This window comes from Lactuca saligna, chromosome 5 (genome assembly GCF_052625555.1).
Source record: "Lactuca saligna cultivar CGN05327 chromosome 5, ASM5262555v1, whole genome shotgun sequence".
Taxonomy (NCBI): domain Eukaryota; kingdom Viridiplantae; phylum Streptophyta; class Magnoliopsida; order Asterales; family Asteraceae; genus Lactuca; species Lactuca saligna.
Window position 1 is genome coordinate 214,576,057 of NC_136421.1, and position 24,152 is coordinate 214,600,208.

The window sequence follows — 24,152 nt, forward strand, 5'->3', positions numbered from 1 at the left end:
CCTTTTCGATTTTGGTGCTGAAAGAAGCTTTGTTAGCCATTCATTTAAACATATTCTTAAACATAGTCCTCAACCATTAACCGAAACATTTACCATCGAGATGGCTAACGGCGAGAAAGAGAACGCTAACGATACATTCATAGGATGTACCCTTACCCTAAGTGATCATTCCTTTCCCATCGACCTAATTCCAGTTTCCATAAAGAGCTTTGATGTTATCATTGGCATGGATTGGTTGAGTCCCAATCATGTTGATATCCTTTGTTATGAAAAAGCTATCCGTCTCAATCTTCCCTTTGGCCAGACTCTCCTAATCTATGGCGATAAACTCAGTTCCAATCTTCGCATCATTTCATGCATCAAAGCTCAAAAGCTTCTGCGAAAGGAGTGTTAAGAATTCCTAGCTCATGTGATCAATGAGAAACAGGAAGTTAAAGACCTCGAGAGCATACCGAAGTCTTCAATTTTCCTGATGTCTTCCCCGAAGAACTCTCGGGAATTCCCCTCGAACGCCAAGTCGAGTTTCGCATCAATCTAGTTCCTAGAGAAAATCCTGTAGCCAAGTCTCCATATCGCTTAGCACCAACAGAAATGTAGGAGTTATCCAGTTAGCTTAATGAGCTACTCAGCAAAGGGTTCATCAAATCGAGTTCCTCACCCTGGGGAGCCCCGGTATTATTTGTGATGAAGAAAGATGGATCCTTTTGGATGTGTATAGACTACCGTGAGTTGAATAAGTTGACCGTCAAAAACTGTTATCCTCTTCCTCGAATAGATGACCTTTTCGATCAATTTCAGGGAGCCAGTTACTTCTCAAAGATAGACCTTAGATCAGGGTACCATCAGTTACGGGTTCACGAGAGTGATGTTTCCAAGACAACATTCAAGACTCGATATGGTCACTATGAGTTCGTAGTGATGCCCTTCGGTCTAACCAACGCACCGACAGTGTTCATGGACCTGATGAACCGGGTGTGTCGACCCTTTCTGGACAAGTTTATTACCGTATTCATTGACGACATACTTGTCTATTCCAAAAGTGAATAAAATCACAAACAACACTTGAGGTTAGTGTTGGAAACTCTTAGATCAGAGAAGCTGTACGCGAAATTCTCCTAGTGCGAATTCTGGATTCAGAAGGTAACCTTCCTAGGTCACATGGTAAGCGAGGAGGGCATACACGTGGACCCGTCCAAAATCAAGGTGATAGAGAATTGGTTGGCATCGAAGACACCCACAGAAATCCATCAATTTTTGGGTCTTGCCGGCTATTATCGTAGATTCATTCAGAATTTTTCCAGAATCGCCAAATCCCTAACCACTCTGACAAAGAAAGGTATACCCTTTTGATGGAATGAAAATCAAGACACTGCATTCCAAACGTTGAAGCGAGCCTTGCGCAACGCACCTATCCTGTCCCTGCCCGAAGGGATAGAGGATTTCGTTGTTTATTGTGATGCATCCAATCAGGGATTAGGCTGTGTACTTATGCAGAGAGGAAAAGTTATTGCATATGCCTCAAGACAGCTAAAGGCACACGAAGTTAGCTACACGAATCATTACCTGGAGTTAGGAGCAGTGGTCTTTGTACTGAAGATTTGGAGACATTATCTCTACGGAACCAAGTGCACGATCTTTACTGACCATAAAATCTTACAACACATCTTCGATCAGAAGGACTTAAACATGAGACAACGACGATGGGTAGAGTTGCTCAGTGACTACGAGTGCGAAATCCGCTACTATCCCGGCAATGACAATGTGGTGGCAGATGCCCTTAGCCGAAAGTAAAGCTCAGGCAACAAGGAGAAGAAACTGACAATGACCATCCATTCCCACTTATCTGCACAAATCCGAGAGGCTCAGTTGGAAGCCCTAAAACTAGAGAACATCTTGAATGAAGCCTTGAGGGGAATGGATAAGAAACTTGAGATCAGAGTTGATGGAGTATATTGTTTCATGGATCGAATCTGGACCCCAAAGTTCGGAGGTTTCGGGGAGGTTGTCATGAACGAAGCCCACAAGACTAGATACTCTGTGCACCCGGGTTCGGATAAGATTTACCTAGATCTCAAGAAATTATACTGGTGGCCAAACATGAAAACCAAAATCGCTACCTTCGTGGGCAAGTGTCTGACTTGCACCAAGGTAAAGTTCGAGTATCATAAGCCCTCGGGTCTGCTCCAGCAGCCCGAGATACCCGAGTGGAAATGGGAGATGATTACTATGGATTTTATCACCAAGTTACCCAAATCTCCGAGTAGGTACGATACCATTTGGGTAATTGTCAACCGATTGACAAAATACGCTCATTTTCAACCGATTAAAGAAACGTTCAAAATGGAAAGACTCACGTGAATCTACATTCAAGAGATAGTCCGACTACACGGTGTGCCTGTGTCTATTATCTCTGATCGAGATAGTAGGTTTACCTCAAGATTTTGGCAGTCCCTTCAGAAAGCTCTTGGAAGTAAGTTGGATATAAGTACAACTTATCATCCTCAGACAGATAGGCAGAGTGAGAGAACTATCCAGACCCTGGAAGACATGTTGAGAGCATGTGTCATCGATTTCGGAAAGTCGTGGGACACTCATTTACCCTTGATCGAGTTCTCGTATAACAACAGCTACCACACCAGTATCAAGGTTGCCCCGTTCGAAGCCCTTTACGGTCGCAAGTGTAGATCCCCTTTGTGTTGGGCCGAGGTAGGGGACATACAACTAGCTAAGGTTCGAGTCCCCGATAGTGCTCTAACTAGTCCTGAAATCATCCGCGAAACAACCAAAAAGATCATTCAAATCCGGGAACGACTAAAAGCTTCACGAGACAAACAAAAGAGCTACGTCGATAAACGACGAAAACCTTTCGAATTCCAGGTTGGAGATCGTGTCATGTTGAAGGTCTCGTCCTAGAAAAGCATGATACGCTTTGGAAAGCACGGAAAACTGAATCCAAGGTACATAGGACCTTTTGAGATCCTCGCTAGGATCGGTCCCGTAGCCTAAAAACTCCGACTACCTCAAGAACTTGGCAACATCCATCATGTATTCCATGTCTCTAACCTTAAGAAGTGCCTATCCGATGAAACCCTCGTGATCCCGCTTGATGAGATCGAGATCAACGAAAATTTGAGCTTTGTGGAAGAACCAATTGAAATCATGGATCGAGAGATCAAACATACGAAACAAAGTCGCATCCCGATAGTGAAGGTTCGTTGGAATGCCAAGCGAGGACCCGAATTCACTTGGGAGCACGAAGACTCGATGAAACAGAAATATCTGCATCTCTTTCCAAATCTATGATTTGTATCTTAATTCTAAATTTTTGGATGAAATTCCCTCTAACAGGGGGATGATGTGACAACCTGAAATTTATTCCGTTGCTGTAACCCATATCCGTTAATAAAACTCGTTTTTATTAAATTTTCCGTTAACATTTTGGATTAGGCAAATCAAATTGGGACTTTTATTATGACTTCATAAGTGTCGAAATGAATTAGAAACATGTGAAACACCCTCGAATTATTTTAGAAAGATTTCAAGTTTACGACCAAGTCATGTTACGAACATTTAGTCGGGTATGACCATAAATTCCGTTTAACGTCAGGATCGGGTAGATTCCCACCAGGCTGCAAACTCAACCCCTATATAAGGGATTGAATGGTCACATTTGAAGCTTTTCCTACTCATAACACACTCTCTCTCTCTACTCTATCTCTACAAGTCGATTTTGATCCAAAAATGCCCCTTTTGAGCTCCAAAATCGTAAGTAATCCTTCCTAGCTTGTTGTTTAGCTTGTTATGCATGAAAATTCATGTCTAAATCATTTAAAAGCCTTAAAATCGTGTGTTTATGGTTGAGGAACACTCTCAAAACCGTAAACACTCATAAGTGGGTTTTTGAAGCCCAAAACCCCTCCAAAACCTTTCTAGTGCTTAGCTATGACTTAGGGACTTGCTTGAATGAGCTTAGAACACAAAAAACATGTCATAAGGAGAGTGAACATGAGTTTATGGCCCATGAACATTCATGGACCGTAAACACCTTTTCATAGACCATAAACACCTTTTTAAGGTGTTAAATTTCCCTTAAACACCTCCTATGGCTTGGATTAATGTCTAGAACCAACCACCATCGAAGTAGGGACCTTAAACATCAAAGAAACCAAGACCATATAGAGATTACGGCCGTAAAACCCCAAGAAATTGGTCCCTTGGCCGTAAAATACCTTAAGGAGGTCAAATTGTGCCCTAACTTTCCCCCTGGCTTGTATAAAGGACTAGAAACATGTATGCTTAACCTAGAACCATCAAAGCATGGAATGAAGGGGCCAGTAAGAGTTTACAGCCGTAAACTCTATGTTACATCCGTAAACTCCCCTAAATGGTCCAATTTAAGCCCTAGTCACTTCCTATGCCCTAGAATTGAACCTAGCTTAATTCCCCAATTGATATAAGACTTTTGAGCAACGAAAAACACTCCACCCATGAGTTTATGGCTGTAAACTCATGGGGATATGGTCTTTTGGCCGTAATCTCCCCTAAGGGTTTGCTCTTGAAGAGTCACTCCTTGGATGCAACCCGTATCATTCCTAACACTTGATATAAGGTGTTTTCGTGCATCAGAGTGTATCATCTTACTTAATTAGTGGTTCAATGTCTAATTAGATATAATTATGTATTACTTCATATTACATAGGATCCTCGCTCGTGTTCAAGCCCTAAATTGACACTTAGCATCCTACTTGATACATTCTCGTCAGGTGAGTTCATACCCCTACACCCTTTTCGGTGTTTTCCATGTTTTCAGAGGGGGATACAAGCAAAAGTACAAGGGAATCTTGTACTCAAACTTTTTATTTTGTATGAAATGTTACATATTCAGTATGCTTTTAACACAGAAAACCGTATTACCAACCGTTTAACTTGCAGAGTTAGTTTTCAAACTAATTGTGAAACTCATTATAAAGTGTTATATTTTATATTTCACAAAGGATTTCATGCTATTCATAAAACAGGATTTTTCCATATTATAGCTTGTAAATTCATTATTCTTAAGATTGGAGACATGTCCTCGGTAACACTCCATGAAGATACGCGAGTGGAGGACCGCTCCTGTAACCAGAATCTACTGGAGGGAGAACATGACTTGAGTGTATAGATCTATACGGGGTTGACTACCCCGCACCTTCATGCTAGCTACAGTGGGACCAACACGTCTACGGGTGACAAAAGTCATAAATGATATTGGCCCTGTTACGCACCACATCCAGTTCATAATATGGTTATGGAACTCGCAACTTAGATAATGGAGATTTACTTTTAGTAATAATGAACCTAGTGAACTAACCTCAAAGTAATAAATGTTTTGATTACTAGAGGGTATCAGTAATACCCTTAGGGTTTAGTTCACTACTTACCTATTAGTTTTATATACGTGTTTAAACTAATGTACTTTTTGAGGATAACCAAGCTTTCAGGGAAACTTCACTTAACGATACAAGTATGGTAGATACTTGTACACTTCATTCCGGATCGATAACCAACCACCAACTTTTAAGGAAAATAAGGGTTTTTCCTGGGATAACTTTACTTTTTATGAATAGGTTGTGTAACAAATGAATAACCAAACTACTTTTGTAAGAAAATATGAGATTTTCTTGGGAAACAACTTTTCATAAAACCAAAGGAAACTTATTCTTTTAGCAGAAACAAATCATACTTATGAACTCACCAACTGTATGCTGATATTTTAAAACTGCTTGTATTCTCAGGTTCTCGTTAGATAGGTATCCCGCGTTCTTTTGGAGAAGACGGAGCATATAGAAATCTCGTCTTTACTTTTGTTCATACTGATGTATATATAAAACATGTATTACTTTGATTTCAAACAAATGTAAATATTTCTATGTAATGTAATGGTTGTGTTTACTATGCTTGCTATGTACATTGGTTGTGATACTTTACATGACGTCCTCCGCCCCGGAACGTTTCCGCCATCGGTTTCGGGGTGTGGCAGTGTATAGGATTGGAATCCTAGTTGTAGATCCAATGTTGTTGGAGATATTTATTGGATTGATTTGAGAATCATCGAGAGACATGATGAACTTTTACAGATATCTGCAATATTCAAACTTGTAGATATTGAATTAGGGTTTTATCAAAAGCAAGAAATAACGTCAATTAAGAAATGACGGCTCCTGCAAATTCAATAAAAGCGGAAATCCTAAACAGATTCTTCCAATTGAAGAGATGCGTATGAATTACACAGTCTCCTACTCTGATACCAATTGATAAGCATTAATTTTATAAGATCGATAGATTCAATAGATATCAATAAGACAGTAATAATCAACGACAAGTAATTAAACAACAAGATGAATCAAACGTATGTTGAATGATTAATATGCTCCACCTCAGAAGAATTCAATGAGAATTGCTATTGTAGAGATGTGCTAGGGTTACAATACTCGATATCGAAAAGAATCAAAAAGCGTTAAAAATATAATGCATGCATGCACTATATATATAAGTAAACCCTAAAACTAAACATGGTTGGATAGACCCAAACCACGAGTACAAAATGGACCGAACCACTAAGGCCCAATGGTGCAACCCTTTAAACTCAACATATCCTAACTACTAGGAATGGTTGTCATACCACTTATAATATGGTTTTACGTGATTGTTACATCAAGAATCACATAAATGATATTGATTAAGTTGCGTATTGGTAATTTGATAGCATCTATGTTAATGGTATGTTATCAATATTTTGTTATGATAATTTAAAGGTAAATGATAATTATGATATGAATTGTCATCGTGGATTACATGTTTGACTTCATTAAGTCAAAATTTAGGTATTATGGTAGTTCATGGTAATCTATATCTTGAAATGCTAGAAATTAAAATGGTTGATATACATTGAGTGTTATGAGTTGAATGAAAATGGAAACTAGACACTGCTTAATATGTCTTTAAAGAGGTAATAAAAATAATGATTGATAGTTGAAGGTTAAAATTATATCATTAGTATTCTTGGATAGATTGTTAACATCTATCATATATAATTAGATAATGAGCAATGAGAATTGTACTCAAACAAGTATACAAGTTGTATGATATAATGTGTGAAAAGGTATTTGAATTAGTAAGTTGAAAGATAGACACATAATATAGTATCAAAATAAGTATAAACTACAAGAGTCGATTGAAAATCAAGGAAGAACAAGAGGGAAGTGAAGGTTCAAGTTAACTCCATCTTAACCTCTTAATATGAGTGCATAGAGTTTTTTCTACCCATTTTAGGGTACATATCACTAATAATTTAACATATTTTCTACCATGAACTTTATAGTAGGAATAAATTATAAATGTATGTTTATAAATGTATTTTTTGAAATGTATGCATGTATGAAGTATTGCATGTTTGTATTATTATTATTATTATTATTATTATTATTATTATTATTATTATTATTATTATTATTATGCATTGAATATGTGACATCCCTAATTTCACGGTCCGAAAAGACATTTAATTTATTCTTATTTTAAAACAGATTATTCTTTATGTTGCCACCACTACAAAAACAGCATTTTACGACGCTCATTGCGCGTCGTAAAAGGCTCAGACGACGCGCAAATGTGTGTCAAGGAAGGCCCTGTCATAAAGAGAGACGACGCGCATTTATGACGCTCATTTATGACGCGCAATTATGACGCGCGTTTACGACACACAATGTGTATCAAGGAAGGCCGTGTCATAAAGGAAAACGACACGCATTCGCGTGTCGTAACCTTACGACGCACGTGTTAATGACACGCAATGCGTATCAAGAAAGCCCATGTCAAGAAAGGCCATGTCATAAATGAAGACGACACACATTTTTGCATATCATAAATTTAAATGTTTAAAAAAAATAAATTTATATATTTATTAATTTTTAAATTAAATTTGCATTTAATTTCTCATAATAGAAATAAAATACCATATACAAAAGATACAATCCATTGCATAATATAAAATAAAATTTCATACTCAAAAAATAAACTAAATTGCACAAATTATAATGTCATACAAAGAATCATTCAAATGTTAAACAAAAATAATACATTGCTAACATGGGTTATACATTCCTATAAAACTAACAAATAATCATACAACTCTGTTTGTTACTGGAAAGGAATGTCAAACATGATTACAAGTCTCCCTTAATCTTGATTACTCACCTGCTTAAGTAGAATGTTGTTGTTGAGAAGGTTACCTAGCAACAGAGAAAAACACAACACCTCTCCCATAATCACAACATCATTTACAAAGAAAGGGTTGTCAATTACTTTCCTTAAGACTTTCATTCAATCACAAAAATATTAAATAAAAGGGTGAAAAATTAACTTACTTTTGATAAGTTGATCTCCCTTAGAGAAAACACAGCTAAAGCATTGAACAAGACCCTATTTCAAAATTTTATAAATACACAAATCATGATACCTGATATTGGAATACACACTTTGAGACATGAATTAATACGATTAGATTAACCTGGATACATAGGAAGTAAAGATGGAAGGTGCCAGAACTCCAGGGGCATTGGGTTGGTTCCTTCCCACTCGCACACACCAAGCCAAAACTCCACTTAATCCAGCACCAAAATAAGCCTGCATTCAGAAAGGTGCAGGGGTGAGTCACAATTCAAGAATCTGTTAAAATTTGAGGAATAACATGTTCAACCAAAACAATATTAGAAAACAGGGTTAAATGTGAAACATAGCAATGTAATAATTATCAAGGTGCTGGAATACTTGAAATCTAGATTATTTGCTTATTTGTACATCCAGACGATTTTATCACGAACATAAGTCATGTTATCAACTTTCTAAAGAAGTATACCAAGACATTTGTAGGAGAAGAATACTCTCAATAAGATAATTTAATTAAAAAAATGTAATGATAATGATAATGAGTTCATACCTGTGAAGTAGTGCAGAATGCTCATCATCATATGTATAAAGCTCGTCCGTTTGGGGATCAAATGTTGCAGTTGTTTCAAGACTAGGAGCTTTTTGGTGAAATAAGCTTTAGACTAAATCAAATCTCCTATCGGAAAGCTATTTTAAACCCACATCTTATTCACACAGGTTTCTGCAGTTACAAGATCAAACATAGGAGGTTTTTCATTGTTTTTTCTTTATCTTTTATTCTTTTTATTTTATTAATTACATGTAAAAATTCCTTTTTTGTTTAATTTAATGTAAACTAGTATATATTATACTTAAACTTACAAAAAGCTTTTTTTTATATTTTAAGTGTTAGAAATTTAGTAACATTTGGAGATACATAAATATTAGAAAACTAACTTTAATATAATTTAAAACATAAGTATTTTATTTTAAAAAAGTGGAAAATTAGAATTTAATTTAGAAAATAAATAAAACTTGTATTTTAATTCTATACTATTAAATTCTTTTGGTTGAATTTCGAATATATCTATTTATATAAAAGAGAATAAGATATATATATATATATATATATATATATATATATATATAATAAAAATTAATGGGAATCATAAAAAGGTTTTTGTTATTGTAGATATGTTCAGTGTTTTAGTTCTTGGATTGACAATGACGTGGCACAAACAAGTTGTACTAAAAAAAGCCTCCTATGTGGACCAACTAAAGTATTTTAAGCGAAAACCTGTTGCTCCTTTCTGCACAGAGTGTGTCTTAATTCTTCCAAAGTTTGAATAAGCATAGATTCTCATTCCCTAGCCTCCTTTAGGCCAATCTCTAGTTTAGTTCTAGCTTCATCATTTACTCGTGCTTCATCACTTAATGCATTCAGATAGTATTCCTTTTGTATTGCAACTTCAGACTGGTTTTTCTCTATTGTTTCTTGCAGCAGTTTCTCTGTGGCTGCTTTCTTACTCTTCAAATTTTCCACTTTGTTCTCTTCAGCCTGAAAGTTATTGAAAAAGTTAAATAAATTGAAGGATGAGAGAAGAAATGATAAAAATATGACAGGACATTGAAACAAGAAAGAAGAAGAAAATTCGGGTATGATGAACTATCTGTTATTCATCTTATACTCTACTTGTGATCCTTGTCAATGGTAAAAGTAACCTAACACTGTTCTGAAATGCTAGCTATTATCATTTAAAGAGCTTCATAATGTATATAATTTTCAAATCATGATATGTCAAAAACTCAAGACAAGAAACTTTGCTATGTCATCACTTTAATGTCATATTTTCATGTACAATAAAAAAAATCGGAATTTTTTGTTCTAGTTATAGTTTATTTTCATATATGAAAAAAATAGTTAAATTTTTTTGCAGTTAATAAATAGTTTTTTGTTTTTGTTATCTTCAATAGAACAAAATCTAATAATAGATAATAATTTTTTTAATAGAATAATATTGGGTTGCTGATCAAGCATAAAGAATTTAAAAAGATAAGTTGGTATTTGAATGAGGGGGAAAGTAGATTTTTGATGTTAAATGGGATGAAAAGAAAGGTGGTGGCCCAAAATAATAGAACCAAAACCAGAAACATTTGTTAGATGTAATTCATCCACACGCATGGCATGTATGTAAAATATTTTGTGGAACAAAATATAGTCGCAGGGTAGAGAAGTAATTACCTGTAGCTTGCTTATAAATCCTTTCTTCTCTTCTTCAAACTCTCTAATCTAGGGATCTCGCAAAACAATGTTCAAATAATAAGAGAATGTACAGCTGAATATTTATAGGGTCCAAAGGAAAGATAGTATATGACATAACATACCTGTGCCCGTAGTTTTCTTATTGTAGACTCTTGAATAGCTTGTTTCTTTGAAAGCTTTTCACCTATATGAATGAAAAAGGAACAACATCATCATCTGTAGTATAGAAAATGTGGTCTTTGAAAGCTTCATCTAGAACTTGGGAAACCTCTTTTCTAGCAGTTAGCTATTTCATTACCCTCTTCCATAACTTGAGTAATTATGTCATCCTTTTCCTTTAGAAGCGCGGTGGCATCACTTCTTTTATTTTGCTCTCTACGTAGTGTATCCCTTTCTCTTGTAAGAGCATAAACCTGAGTCATTGAAGCTGAGTTAATATACAACAACTAAACATCAGAAATATTAGTTATATGGACGCTTGAACATTGGATCAATGACCAAGTTATGTTTGTCCAAACAAACATCCATAAGCATGTTCATAACTAAGACTTGGGAGTTGGGAAGGACAAGAAATTACCCAGTGGAGATTCAAGTTCAGCCATGTCTTGTGGTGTTAGATTCACAGATAAAGCTCCAATGTTTTGCTGAAGGTTTTCAATTTTAGTGGTTCCTGGTATGGGCACAACATCTTTCCCCTGGTGGTGAACCCACGCCAATTCTAGTTGTGATGGAGTGCACCCTTTCTTTACTACAATCACACTAACTCGTTCGTACAACATTTTATTATTCTCAGGATTCTCAGGTAGGAACCTTGGTAGATTCTACAAAAAGAGCAAGTATATATATATAAACACAATCTCTCAGTTTAATGATTTTATATTATAATTGATAAAGAATCTGATTCAATTTGTTTTATGCAGACCTGACGAAAATCGCCCTCTGCCAAATTGTAACGCCCGCAGATCCAGGCTAGTCAATTTAGAGGCAATAGGGGTCGAAAACGAATTTTCTACAAAAAGATTATTTAGAATAAATAATATTAACCAAGTTGTATAATATGTCACAAGGTTTCCGTACATATAAAGAATGCCGAAATCCGAGTTATAACGAAGAAGTTATGACCCGTCGAAGTTTCGCGTCGGAACCGGCACGGCGCCGGGAAGCGTAAAATAGTAAATTTATGATAGAGAGAGATTTAGCCTTAGCGCTCTAAAGGAAAGTCGTAGAATATGTTAAACTAAGAACATCGATAAAAAGAACGCCCAAATCTGACTTCGTATGAAGAAGTTATGATTTTTCGAAGTTTCGGATTAGCGGTGTACAACCCGAAATTCGAATTTTAGATCGATTGATTTTTAGCCGACACAACCTAAACAAGAATCGAAGATCTCGTTATTAGTAGTGTAACGACAAAAATACAGACAAAAATGGACATCGGATAAAGAAGTTATGAGATTTTAACGGACCAATCCTGTCCCGGCCTGTTAAAAATATAACTTTAAAAATAAAGTCAAAATTAGCCGACGGAGTCTAAACGAAAGTTGTAGAGTACGTCTCCACCTACGCGTGGATATAAAGAACGTCAAAAACGGAGTTCGTATGAACGAGTTACAAATTATAATAGCATATTTACGTATTAAAATAAAGTATAAATCATGTATACGTACACACATATATATACATATGTATATATCATTAGAAAGGTATCGACGATGTAGTCATTATAAGACTAATGTTGAGTTCTTTTGACATTAGTTTAGTACATATATCATTAAATCCATTTAAAATAGTATTATAGAGGGGTGTTTAGTTGTTTATATAACTAAAAGGTCATTAAGTAATTATGGAGGGTAGTTTTTGAAAATTCAATTAGTATAAATAAGAGCCTTGGGCTCTCATATTTCTTGCACCATTCTCTTGATTCAAGAGTCTTTCTCTCCTTATCCCCCGAGCATTTCGGTCCCTCGTGATTCGACTTCTCTTTCTGTAGTTTTAGTATAGTAAGGTGAGCGCTGAAGTACTACACGAATCTTTCTTAGAAAGATTCAGCGACGAAGTTCTGCCCCTGCAGAGCCCGACTCCTAGCTAAAATCCCCTTGAAAGTAAGTTATGTTTACCATATTTTAAATATAGTTTATATTTAAAATTAGTATTGTTATTATAAATTTATAATAAATATTTGAGCTATTATTATGACTTATATAAGTTTCGTTATAATATCTTTTAACTACTCGCGGTACGGGGAATCTGGTTTAAAGTGCCGCATAGGGTTGTTGGATTTCAGAAGTGCTATACGCCAAAATTGTGCTGCCCTCCGGTGTTTTATGTCTGGCCCCTGTCTGTACATAGTAGTAGGAAAGTATTGTTTAAACGCTTATATAATAATAATAATAAGACTAATAATTAGTGACGGTAATATTAGACTAAAATCTAGTGGTGATAATATTAGGTTTCGAAGCGTTGTCCGAGTACCGAGTCACCACCTTCTCAGGTGAGTGCATAGTCCCTTTCATCTTACACATAGATATGAAGTATTTTATATAAACTACGTGTTATGTGTGCATATTATCTGAATACTTGATGTCTATGCTGGATGAACGTTTTATACATGTTTTAAAGAATTTAAGCTGTATACGTATTTTATATATACGAATATGTTGGGTATGAGATGGGTAGATGAATGATGAGAGATAGAAGATGATACATTGGCAGCTATAGACTTAGTGCCTATGGGACAAACACCGGTAGCTATGGACTTAGTACCAGTTAAACGTTGGTAGCTATGGATTTAGTACCTGTTGGGAATTGGTAGCTATGGACTTAGTACCTGTTGAACATTGGTAACTATGGACTTAGTACCTATTAGATAAAGACTGGTAGCTATGGATTTAGTACCTGATGAATAGACCATAGCAGCTATGGAATTAGTGCTTTATGAATGAACATTGGCAGCTATGGAATAAACGAATGCAGGATAGATGACTCTTAGGTTAAATCCTTAAAGAGTAAAGAAGATAATGGGGATGGGTAATTGGGTTGATTGTTTGATTGAACATAGTAATTATATTATTGTGGGTTGAAAACCCTATGTACTCACCAGGTTTCCCAACCTGACCCACTCAGTTTATGTATATCACAGGTGACGAAGTGAAGTGACATTACACTGAGAGATTTAAAAGAGATGTAGATCACTAGTGTAAATCCTTGTAAGTTCTGTTTATGCTTATGTTTCGGTATTAACGATGACATCCCAAACATTTTAAAATGAAATAAATACGTTTCTTCGAAAATGTTTTAATAACGTATTTACCATGTTTTTCTGGGAACAAATTCCACAACCTTTTTATAAAATGAAGTACTCTGATTTTTATAAAGCATAAAAAAAAAATCGGTCTTTTCTGGCCGTGATTTTGGGGATGTCACACAAATTCTCAGCCATCTTTGAATCCTTTTATTAGTTTATCAATTCATGATCAAAACGATTATATATAGTGTTTGAAATATTATATTATTTAGCCTTTAAACTAAAAAAAAAAGTCGAATAATGATAACCTGCAAGTAGGAACAATTTCATCTACCACATCCCTGGACCATAAAGACACTCTAGTTGAACAACAGTTATTGGGTGCACAACATGGGCTCTTCTAATGGTTGAAGCCGAAGCTTCTGATAATCCTTCGTATTTTATCTTCCCTTCTTCCACCAATTAATTTCTTCATTTCTCCCATCTTTCAAGCAAAGAAATTAACCAATCTCAGATGCTAAGTAGGAAATAGAAACATGAAATGATTAATCTGAAATCAAACATACCGTGATTTCAATGGGCACACGAGTGTCAATTCGGTGCTGATAATATAGATCATTCGATCTCATCCGTTTACCTTCAATCACCAAAAAAGATTCATGGAAAGCATTAAATCTAAGAAAGAATACGACCTGTGAGGTTCAAGAAAACCCCATCCATTTACCTTCAATCACCAAAGACCACCACTTCTTCATTCTTCTTCCTTCGATCTGTCCAAACCCCAAAGGTCCTCCGATTTCTACCGATGACGGAGTCTAAGAAGCCAAGGAAGGCTCACCGGGAACCAATAATTTCCTCTTCCTCATGAATAGATCGATCATCCTGATCTACCAGTCGTTACTTGCCCTACTCCATCGGACTAGTTGAGTCCCCTCCCTACATGTAATCTGCTGGCGACAAGGAAGAACAGCCAAGGAGACTGCCGGAGCACCTCCCCCCCCCCAAGTTGTGGCAGACAAGAGAAGCGTCGCTGCTTCTCCATTCTCCTTTTGTCAAATCGATCCTGCACCAGAGGTGCTTCCCCTTTCTCGATTGATTTCCATCATCGAGCCACCATGGCTCCTTGCGTTCCCATCATCCTTTCTCGATAGATGAACCACGACCACCGAACCAAAACTCCCGCTACCTTCGTCATTCTAATTCCCCTTTTTCGATTTATCTGTGGGGAATAAGAATCAAACGAGAATCAATATTTGGATTCTAATATTGAGACTTGAGAGTATAATACGTAATTAGGGCTTTTTCTGAAAATTTCAACATCGAGTGGGGAATAAGAAAACTATTGGCGAGTATTCTCAATAATAGCAGAGAGATGAAGAAGGTGAAATTACAGCAACGATGAAGTAGATGAATGGAAATCAGAAGCCCTTTTTCTTGATTGAGATGATGAAGTCGAGAGATGGAGACAAAATCGTAACCTTCGATCTTTGATTGAGAAGTTGCACAACAGTGTGAGGAGAATGAAAGATGCGTGAAAATGCTTAGGGCAGGGAGGATAGCGGGCTTTTCTAATTTTTTGGCTTTTCTTTTCCCGCTTGTAACTAAGGAACGCGCGTTCATTAAAATTATAAAGCGACACATATAGAGGGCGCACATTTAAGGTACAGCGCCCTCCGTGTTTTTAATTTTTTTTTTTCTTGTGACACTAATTTAAAGGCATGCAATAATGTGTGACCTAAATCCTTAAATTTTCTGAAGAGATGACACTTTTTTAATGTCACTCTCGTTTGCGTAACATATATTAATGAGTGTCGTAATTTGGGCGTCATAAAAGGCTATTTTTCTAGTAGTGTGCAGAATTTGTACCACAAAAGTATTTCCAAAGAAATGTTTTTCATTTATGATTAAAGAGTTGGGATGTCATAACTGATACAAGAAACATAAGCATAACATAGTCCTTACAAGCCTTGTAATATCTTATTATACTAGTGATCTATATCTTTTTGAGTCTCTCATCAGATCATTATCTACATACATTCATATCGCTACTTTTGATACAAAGAAATTGAGTAGGCCGAGTTAGGAAACCTGGTGGTATACATAGGGTTTTCAATCCCATAATGTTTTAACAATATATATTTTAAAACAAATAAGATCAAATTTTATCATTAACACAAGTATATCTTGTATAAACAATCTATCCCATCTCGTTGATCCTCATATATTGATCCTATATAACGACCTTACCATATTTAACCATAAGGATTAATGTGAAAAACAATTTGACTACGTTGCTTGAAGGATTCCTTAACAGTGGGCGAGGATTAATAGAGACATCAAGGACAATAATGAAACACTCGAATTGTTATACCTAATCTTTTCTCTCGAATCAATGATAAATGAATGTACCTAATCCATACTCTCAGATCAATGATAAATAACTATGCATAAGCCATACTCTCGGATAAGTGATGCATGAATATACCTAATCCATACTCTCTGATCAGTGATAGGTGACTATCTACACTCTTGGATCAGTGATGATTGACTATACCTAATTCATACTCTCGGATTAGGAATGAATGATTATACCTAATCCATACTCTTGTATCAGGAATGAATGACTATACCTAATCCATACTTACAGATCAGGAATGTCAGAGCTCTACACTCTATTCATTTCTCTCACAAACTCTTAAGAAGATACTACCCAATATCCAACTCAGTTAAAGTTAAGCCTCATTTTCAAGTCTTATCTTATCTCTTGGAAGACTACAACATTCAAATCTTAATAACAACTCTACTTAGGCAACACTATCCTACCTTAGTGTAATTATTTGACACCGAGTATTTAAAGAATAAATACACTTTAATTTTTCTCTCTAATAATATTTCTATCATTAATATCACATTATATATATATATATGTGTATATATATATATATATATATATATATATATATATCTTAACACATATAGAACTATAACTAGTTCGCATATCGTATATCATCAAATACATGTCTGAAACATAATCCATGTAATAAGCATATAGCTCATATATGAACTTTCTTAAGATATTTAATACTTTAATTAATATTTGTATTAAAATCAATCATATGAAGGGGACTATGAACTTGCTTGTTAAAAGTGGATGATTTGTAGTTAGGTCAGCGCTTCGCCTAACACATTAGTTTTTCCTTTAAAAGATAAGGTTTTCTAGAGAAAAATTAGAACTCCATGGTCAGAACTTCATTGCTAAATGTTTCTTCTAAAAATATTCTTGGAGCGTTCTAGCACTCAGCTTACTATACTTAAACTATAGAAAGGGAAGTCAAATCACGAGGGAACGAAATGATCGAGGGTAAGAAGAAAAAAGCTTATGAAAGAGACATGGTACAATTAGTTCACATATCATATATCATAAAATACACGTCTAAAACATAATCCAGGTACTAAGCATATAACTCATATATGAACTTTCTTGTAGATATTTAATACCTTAATTAATACTTGTATTAAAATCAATTTCATGAAGGGGACTATGCACTCACTTGTTAAAAGTGGATTATTTGTGGTTAGGTCAGCGCTTCGTCTAACACATTAGTTTTTCCTTTAAAAGATAAGGTTTTCTAGCGAAAGCTTAGGACTCCGTGGTCAGAACTTCGTCGCTAAACCTTTCTTCTAAAAAGATTCTTGGAGCGTTTTAGCACTCAACTTACTATGCTTAAACTATAGAAAGAGAAATCAAATCACGAGGGAACGGAATGATCGAGGGTGAGAAGAGAAAAGCTCTTGAAAGAGACTTGGTATAAGAAATATGAGAGCCTAGAGACTCATATTTATAGTAATTAAAATTTAAAAAAGCACTATTTATAGTTACTTAAACGACCAAACGACCATTTATAACACTATTTTAAATGGATTGAATGACATTTGTACAAAATTAATGTCAAAAGTATTCAACATTAGTATTATATCAACAACATCATTGATGCATTTCTAATGATATATAAATATGTATGTATGTGTGAATGTGTGTGTGTGTCTATATATATATATATATATATATATATATATATATATATATATATATATATATATATATACATATATATATATATACATATATATATATATACATATATATATATATATATACATACATATATATATATATATATATATATAAATGAGTTATACATTATTTTACTACATAAATATGCTATTATAAATTGTAATTATTCATATAGACTCTGTTCTTGACGTTTTGTACAATTACAGATTCCTATTTACAAGGACATCAACTTTCATTTAGACTCCATTGGCTAATTCTCATTCTATCTCAAATTTACAAATATTTATCGAATTCGTCGCGCTCGAAGAGTAGGGATCAAGTTTCGTCCATATCTTTTGCATACGAGCTCTTTTCTCTAAGTTCTCTATATCATCGGATTCGAAGTTTCATAGACATCAACTTTTGTTTAGACTTCATCGGCGAATTTTCAGTTCATTTTTCATGATTCGGTTCGAAGAGGCTTAGACTATAATTAAAGTTGTGAAATTTATAACTTTCTCATACGAATCTCGTTTTCTACAATCTTTATATCCTTAGCCTTGTGTCGACGAGTACTAAAGCTTTCATTTACATCATTTTGGCTAAAAAGTAACCCATATCCGGTTCACTTTTTATGATGCATCTTGTCATATCGGTTTGAACGCAAAACTTCGATAAATCATAACTTCCTCATACAAAGTCACATTTGGGTGCTCTTTATATCCACGAGATCACTGTCACGGCTACTACAAAATTTGTTAAGAGTATTTATGTGACATCCCTAATTCACGGCCATAAAAGACCGATTTGTTTATGCTTATTTAAAAAATCATAGTATCCTTTTGAAGAATAATATTACGAAAGTTGTTCCCATAAAACATGATAATGATATTATCAAATCATTTATGAAGAAATGTATTTTATTTATATTAAAACATTGGGATGTCATCGTCAATACAAAAACATAAGCATAACAGAATATTACAAGCCTTACAATAATTAAAATATGGCCTAATACTCCTTGAAGCTTTCAGCAAAATGTATCTTTAATATCGCTACCTGTGATACAATAAACTGAGTGGGTCAGGTTGGGAAACCTGGTGAATATATAGGGTTTTCAACCTACAATAATATAATTATTATGTTTAACCATCAAGTAATTAACCTAATTTCCTATCCCCATTATCTTCTTTATTCTTAAGGACCTACCCTAAGGATCATCTATGCTAACAATACTAGTTCAAGGATTCCTCCATAATACTTGTCAGTAGGTATTCTTCAATATTAATTCCTAAGGATTTGTCCTAAAGAATAGTCATGAAGCCCATTGCTTCCAGTGTTTATCTAGTAGACACTATGTCGATAGTTGCTGGTGTTATCCATTAGACACTAAGTCCATAGTTGCTAATGTTTATCTAATAGGCACTAAGTCCATAGTTGCCAATGTGTATCTAATAGTCACTAAGTCTATAGTAGCCATTGTTCGTCTATAAGACACTAAATCCATAGTTGCGAATGTTCATCTATAGTGCACTAAGTCCATAACTGCCAATGTTCATCTATAGGGCACTAAGTCCATAGATACTAGGGTTCATCTCCTTTATTAACTGTATTATTTTAGGGAGTCCACCAACAATACATGTCAATGGGTTTTTTTAGAGTACATCTAGTGAATACTTAGTTCAAAAACACCTACAGGTTGTGAGCCTACTAACATTCCACTTGACTATCTAGAATATTCTGTGGTTGTTATTTATACTCTGCTAGATGACATCATCTTTAAATTCAAGGTCTGTCATTATCTATTTCATCTTTCATCTCTCATCATCTATATGATCTTTCATCTCTCATCATCTATATCATCTTTCATCTACCTATCTATACCTAATATGTTTATAGGTATAAAAATAAATATATAGTTTAATCAAGTAAAACATGTATAAATCATTCATAAAGCATAGATATCAGGAACACAGATAATAAGCATATATATCATGTATTAATATTAAATACTTCATATCTCTATATAAGATGAAAGTAACTATGCACTCACTTGTTAAAGCGACGATTCAAAATTCAGACAACGCTTTGCTTCTAGCAACTATCTTTTCCTTTGATGTAACCTAGTATCTTTATCACTAAGTCTTAGGCTATTATTTAATGTGACTAATTATTAGTCTAGATTCATCATTAGTTCAAAGTCTACTGATCTATTGCTGATAAGGGTCAACCATGTAGGATCATATCGGAGGTAGGGTCTATTTGGTATACAAAGTATGTTGTTTGGATATCCCACTTTAAACATCTCACTAAATCCAACCTAGACATCATACCCATAAGTAGATCAATCATTATAATGACTTGGAATCACTGATAACTCTTGTTTATAGGTTCATAATAATGATAATGAACTTAAACATAAGTTATATTTAAAGTACGGTAAGCATAACTCAACTTATAGGTGGTTTAGCGAGAAACCAGGCTATGTATAGGCAAAACTTATAAACTGAAATCTCTATTTCTTGGAGCATTCTGCCATTCCGGAGCTTCACTACTAACACCTAGGAAGTGCTTGAGAAAAGGAATTGGTACCTAGAAGGGGTTTGGGAGAGAATGGAATGGAAAGGTGTGATGAAATGAGTGAAATTTAGCTCTATTTATAGGTTTTCCAATCACATCATGAGACATGCCTCTCACGTCGCGAGCTTGCGTAGGCACCAAGGCTTTGCCTGGTGCTGGCACGTGGTACCAGACACAGGTAAAACCGAAAATCTACAAAATATCACAACTTTCGCATACGAGCTCCATTTTTTATCTTCTTTATCTACACACGTAGGTGTTTACGAGTACTAAAACTTTCATTTTGACTTCATCAGCTAATTCTCGACCAATCTTAAATTCAACAGTATGAGAAGATTACACTGTTAATAACCGTGTAAAATTCATAACTACTACATACAGACTCCGTTTTCGACTGTCTTTTTATCGTTGAAATCCTATTAATTAGATATTTACTTCTCATTTAGATCATTTTGGCTAAAAACGACCGATCTAAAATTCAATTTATGTGCCCGCACTACTATGCTGAAACTACGAAACATCATAACTTCCTCTACTGAAGTCAGATTTGGATGTTCTTTATATGTACACTCTCGGTTTACGAAATACCATGGCTTTCATTTAGATTAATAAGGCTAAAAAATTAATTTATCAAAAATTCACTTTTTACGATACACAGAGCCGTGTCGGTTTAATTGCGAAACTTCGAAGAAGCATAACTTCTTCACCCGAAGTCGGATTTTAGCGTTATTTATATGTATGGAATCCTTGTCACATATACTATAACTTTTGTTAAGATTATTTGTCGTGGATAATATTCTATTAAAGTTCATTTTTAACGCTTATTATTTCTAAATTGACCAAACCGAATCTGTGGGCATTACAATTTATCAGAAATAATCTTTTAGTTTTTTATGATTATTTTATCTCTCTGATGAATAATTATCCTATTATTCTTTATATCATCTGGCCCTATCTTGAGGGCGTTACAATTATCTCCCCATTAGGATGATAACATCCTATAATCATTAGCAAAATAGGCATTGTACAATGACTTCACACGTTACCTTTCCATCCTATGTAATAAACATATTTTTTATGTCTTTTCAAATGAGATTCTAACTCTTTGACTTCTTGACTAGTGGAACTGCTCAATCTTTCACCTGTTTTTCATTCTAAATTCGATCTTGATGGGAGACTCATGCTCCTTCTATAATGTACCCGATCTATGGTAATGTGTAACATCTGGTTTCAAGATGCTTCCTACTTTAGGAATTGTTGGCATTAATGGACAGAGTGATGGCCCTAGACTTCAATGGTTTGGGTCTTAGACCCATTTGGGCATGGATTATATAGTTCGTGTTACCCAAGCTCTCGCTTGGTGCATGGAGTGTAAGGGTATATTGGTAAGAGTGATATTTCAGATCTATTCTTGAATTAAGGATTCAATTTTGGAAGATCCTAAGTTGATGGATATTAGAGTGAATTGTAGGGTTTCTCATTACGTTTCCGAGCATATAGCGAACACCAAAAACAGAGTTGGGATGCAGAAGTTATGGCCTTCAGAAGTTTGTATGGGTAAGGGTTGCCCAGTACGTTGTGAGCATACAAGGTATGTATGTTGGGCGTACTTGGCCTTGTTGATCGATGTGTTCATCCCTGGTATGTTAGGCATACCAGTTGTACGTTGTACATAAGTAGGTCAGATGCAAACCCTAATATTTGGGTATTGGACCCTATTTAAAGACCTTAACTCATTTCAAGGTCGTCTTATCTCCAGCCTCCGTCTTCTCCAACCCTAATTTGAAACCCTAGCCCCATTTTGTGTGATCCTTGAGTTTTTGGAGTGTTTTGGTGTATCTTGGAGAAGAAAGAGCTCATTAGAGAAGTGTTGGTTGCCTTGGAGCTTGTAGATCCAGACCTTGTTCACCTTGATCTTTCTTCTGGAGGTATAAAGCTTCAATCTGGATGGTTCTTTTATGTAGATATAGCATTAGGTTATGTTATGATCATATTTTGTTCCCATGGTTTGGATCTTGTGAGTATAACTTACTTCATAACCTTTGAGCCTTATTTCTGGTCATTGATGAGGATAGTAAATTATAAAAATCGAATCTTGATGGGTAAATCTCTTCCATGCAAGGGTAGTGGTCTTTTGGTGAAGTTATGAATCTAGGGCTTTGGTTTGGGCACCATTAAGCCATGCTAAGCCAAAATTCAAGAGCTTTATGTTGGATAATGTGTCTAACCTATAATTATAATTAGTATGTACTTGATTTGATAGTAGCATGATCCTTTTGGGTTGCCTTCACCATAGCAACTTGACACGGTAACTTTTGGAGAGAGAGGTTATCTAATGATTTATTAATATATTATCAGAATAATATATTAATTAGAAATCATATTATATAATTAGTATTTAATCAGAAATTAATTTGGTATTATCTTTTGGATTAAAGGAACTGATTAAAAGTGCGGGGACTAGTTATGCAAACCATTGATAGTTACAAAATAGGCTGCTAGACTCTCATGAACTGGGATGGACGAATTTCTATAAAGTGGCCCTATAGAAATCATCCAAGGCATTCTATAAGGGATGTCCACGGGCTACTTGGAGCCTAAGAAAGGATTAGGGTTTTCACATGAAAAACCCTAGCAGCCACAACTATATAAAGGCCCTTAGACCTCCTAAAATCAGCCACAGCTTCCCAAGAAGAAACCCTAGCCAATTTCATGCCCCTCTCTCACTCATCCTTTCCTTTTGGTGTTTGTGACTCCATTAAATGTGCAACACTTGGGGCACTAAAGATTTCAAGAGTCAAGATCATCTGTGGAATCCTTGTTATCACTTGATAACAAGCAAGGTAACATTCTAACCCTAGTTTTCATATTGATTTCAGAAATCGTATGTTAGTATTAGGGTTATTTCTTTGAAATTTCTATTTGCATGTATAACTAGAGAAAAACTTAGATACAAAGAAATTAGGGTTGTATGATCACATAGGATGTTGTTATGCTCAATACCCATCACTTTATGACTTAATACGTCCCTTAGAATTAGATCTGGAAGTTAGACATCATATCATAAGGCATTAAGAATTTAGAAGGAAGTTTTGGACATCAACATGCAGTACGTCACACGTATAGGGGTTGTATGCGGGGCGTACTCACTAGATTGTCCTTATTGGCCATTTTTGGGCCTTGGGTCATTTTGGTTTGGACCATGAGTTGTTGAGTCAAATATGGGAAGGATAAAATGGCCTTTTACCCATTGGTATGGTTGAATATGAATTGGACCTTGGACTATGGGTTATTACCCTAGTTATTGATTAGGGATGATTTCAGATATGTTCAGTTCGAGGAGCTTGGTAACAGCAGCACGTCTGTGATTCTATTATCTCTGGATTGAGGCGAGTCTCCTCACTATACTTGTAAGTTAAAGGCACCAATGCCAACCTAGTAGAATGTGTTATGTAAAATGCTAGCTGACTTTGTGACCCTTGCATTGTATGTTGGGTTTGGCCCATGGATATAAATGTAGGTCTAGATCCATTGCATGAGATGGTTTGGTCCATTATATGTTGCGCTACACCTATTGTATCACGGGCTAGGCCCAAATGTATGTT

General features: G+C 35.2%; 1 pseudogene; it reads right to left on the reverse strand.

Annotated features, from left to right (window-relative positions):
* Nucleotides 1-9,766: 9,766 nt before the first annotated feature.
* LOC145046243 (putative aldo-keto reductase 6) lies at nucleotides 9,767-14,668 on the reverse strand (annotated as a pseudogene).
* Between the last annotated feature and the right edge of the window lie 9,484 nt (nucleotides 14,669-24,152).